Raw genomic sequence first — 3,619 nt, 5'->3', positions numbered from 1 at the left:
GCGACACAGAACCAAAGGAATTAGAAGCTGAATTAGCAGACCCATTTCCTCAGTTTATATATGAGGCAAGTGGGCAGACATTAACTGGTAAAGCTTACTCAGCCAGACTAAGAATGTATAAACATCTAATTCCTGGTGCTATCTGCAACTACATGTGTCTAAAATACAAGGAGATAAATATCCAGAACACATCAAACCCACTGATTTAAAGAAAACATTTCAAGGGAGGGGGTAAAGTTGTTATTATAGCATAGCAGCACATTACACATATTTAAGAGATTAAATGAAAGAAATAATCTCTTATTTTAATGCTCATTTTTGAACACAAGTTTCCAGCCAACTTTCTGATGCAGAGCAAAACAAGTATATTCTTCAGTTTTCTTCTACACTGTTTTGGGCCTATCTTCCAAAACTGAGCACTGGGTATTTTTAATGTAAGTAATGGGATGTTATTTGTACATTCTAATTACACATTTTAGGAATAAACAAATGCATATTTCAGTAATTCTTAGTGTATTTATAAAATGAAAAGCTCTCTATCAAAATACACTTTTCACTGGGAAAAATAAATAAAACAGACAAATGGATCTACACAAAGTAAAAATTAACTTTGGTAGACTTCACTGTGGAGGACAGTCCATAACAAGCTTATTTGCCCTTCCTCCCCCAGAGCCGGTCATCTTCTGAGTTAAGATTTTAAAAATACGCTTTAATTGAGATCATTATGTTGACATTTGTTTCTCATTCCACATCATCTTCAGCCAAGCTCTGAGCACTTACAATTCTCTGACTAATTGTTGGGAGCTTAGTCAGAAGCATCTGGAACACTGGTGGTGGAAGAATTTGTTCCAACACTTGCAGTAACTGCTGTGGCTGTCCACACACAGCAATTGCATTTGTCAGATGGTCCACACCCTTCTCATATTCACCTTGAGCTAGTAATTCTTCATCAAGTTGTATTTCTTCCAGAAAGAATTTCTGAATGGCTTCAGCATCTTTAAGGTCAGGTAACTTGGAAAGCCCAGGTCTCTCCTTGGCAAACTTCTGTTTCTTTCTTCGTTCTCGCAGCTGGTTCTTGAAGTTGGGGTCACTCCGTCTCTTGCGGTCGAAGTAAATGCAGTAACCGATGAAAAGGGCCCCGCACACGCTGGCGGCGATGGCGCTGTTCTTGCCCACCATCTTCTCTCCACCGAGGAGCCGGGTCGGCTGCGGCGGGGCCAGCAAAAGAGCCGTTGACGGTGACGCCTTGGAGCCGAGTGCGCGGCGCAGCCCCGATGCCCGCCCCGTTCTCCCCTTTAAACTCGAGAGGACTTCGGTGGGTAGTGCCACAATTCAAAATGACAGCGCTTTCCCCTTCCACTTGACTTAAGACCTGGTTCCACTGTATCAATTGAAAGAGAACCCCCGGGATCAACTAACACCACGAAGGGAGGCCTGACTTCCCAGGTGCATCATTGAGAAAAAGCCCCAGGACAGAAATTCTACTCCACAGGAATATCGTACCCCTTTAACACCTCAAAAAGTTAACAGAGTTCCATGCTTCAACAAGAGACCTGGCATGACTCCCCTGTTGAAACTGCATAGGAACACTGAGATCCATGTCAGAACTGGAGAGGCACCCTGAGGTTAGCGATTCAACTCCAGATGAGACCCTAGGCATTTGCACTCACTCGAGAGGCAGCCCAAAGTCTACTCACACCTGAAAATGATTCCAGACATCCCAGAGACAATTTGAGAGGCTCCGTGAGGCACCTGTTGCAACTCGAGGAATTAAAAAGATTCCTGCCCCAACTCGAGAAACACTTTGTGGTTACCCCTTTCAATTCGAATTGAAGCCCGACTCCTCTGCAGTGACTCGATCAATCTCGAGCTTCCCCTCGTAACTTTCTTTCCTGATGCAACACGAGAGTCTTCCTGAATTCTCCGTCGTAACTGGAAAGGAGCCAGACTTCCCTCCTAAACTCGACAAAAGCCACGAGATGACCAAGGAAACGAAACATGAGGCCATGTTTTACCTGGAGCATCTGGAGAGCAATCTTGAGTTCTCTCTCAAGATTCGATAGGAGGCTTGTATCCATATTTACAACTCAATGGGCTCCCAGAATACCCGTCTAAATCTAGAGAAGCTCCGAGTTTCTGTGCACACCTCTAGAAGAGTTCCGTATTCCCCAGCTCCTCATGATATGTATGTTCAATCCCTGTTTCTACTGATGAAGAATCTTTCCTTCTTCTCCCACCACAAGAGGAGGCCTCTGTCTCCTACTGAAACTCTCCCAAGGATCCTGCTGCAAGGATATAGGACTCTGAGTTCCTCCTTCAACCGAGGTAGGTCCTGATGTCCTTGTACAGGTCCAATGGAACACTAGTATCCCTTCACAACATGATGGGAGACCTGACACCCACGCTGAGACTATAGAAAATGCTTTTTTGAACTGCCAGAGCAGGAACCGGGGACTGACTCCTCTTTTACAACTCGATGAGAAAGCAGAATTCCATTCCTCAGATGGAGACGAGGCTGACTCCACAGTAGAACCTACATAGTAACCCTGAGATCACTGTCACCACTGGAGATGAACACACAGTTGACTGACTCAAGGCTAGATGTGGCCCTATTCCTCTGCCGTGCCTCGAGAGGAATCCCAAAGTTCCCCTTCCAACAGGAAAGGAGACCTGACATCCCTGGGGAACACGAGCGAGTTCCTGAGGTCCAAGTTGCAACTCGAGAGAAACCCCAAGCTTCCCACCACAACGCGAGAAAAAACACAAGATTCTCCTCTCGATGCGAGATGAGGAACATTTCCGCTTCAGAGTCTCAGGAGAAATATCACATTCCTGTTTGAAACTCGAACGGGTCCTTGACACACTTTATGCGACACAGAAAGTTCCCTGACATAGCTGTCCCCACTGGAGAGGAGCACCCAATATAAGGACTAAACTCTAGATGAGGCCCTATTCCTCTATGGCGCCTTGAGAGGAATCCCGAAGTTCCCCTTCCAACACGAGAGGAGACCTGATTTCCCTCGGACAACACTAACGTTTTCCTGAGGTCTCAATGGCTACTAGAGAGGAACCGCAAGCTTCCTGCTGCAATTCGAGTAAAACAACAAGATTTTCCCCTCAAGGCGAGATGAGGAACATTTCCGCTGCTGATTCTCAGGAGAAATCCCACATTCCCTCTGGAAACTCTAAAGGTTACTTACCATCCTTTATGCGACTCAAAACTACACCATCATACCTGGGCCCACTGGAGAGGAACACCCATTTGCCTGCCACAAGTGAAAAAGTGCCCCGTTTTCCAGTCCTCTTTTCCAGATGAGAGTCGATTCCCCTGCTTTGTCTGCAGTAGAATCCAGACTTTCCCTTCGCACATTATGAGGAGGCCGGTATTACCTTGAAACTCGGGAGGATCCTCGGGGTTTCAAAACACAATTAAAAAAGGTACCGATGTCCCCAACCACTTGTGATATTGTCTGATTCCACTGCACCGATTCCAATCTATCCTCGAGTATCAACTCACAAGGCGAGTGGAGACATGACTGCCCGAGCATTCTCGATACAATCTCCAGGTAGAAATTCAACTCTACTGTGGTCTAACACCCCTTTTACAACTAGAGAATAA

General features: G+C 45.8%; 1 pseudogene; it reads right to left on the bottom strand.

Annotated features, from left to right (window-relative positions):
- Positions 1-510: 510 nt before the first annotated feature.
- LOC148777216 (mitochondrial import receptor subunit TOM20 homolog pseudogene) lies at positions 511-1,268 on the bottom strand (annotated as a pseudogene).
- Between the last annotated feature and the right edge of the window lie 2,351 nt (positions 1,269-3,619).

Source organism: Moschus berezovskii, chromosome 7, assembly GCF_049115385.1.
Source record: "Moschus berezovskii isolate FMDL1 chromosome 7, NW_MosBer_1.0, whole genome shotgun sequence".
Classification (NCBI taxonomy): Eukaryota; Metazoa; Chordata; class Mammalia; order Artiodactyla; family Moschidae; genus Moschus; species Moschus berezovskii.
The sequence above is the reverse complement of the archived record's forward strand: the minus strand, read 5'-3'. Positions and strand labels throughout refer to the sequence as shown.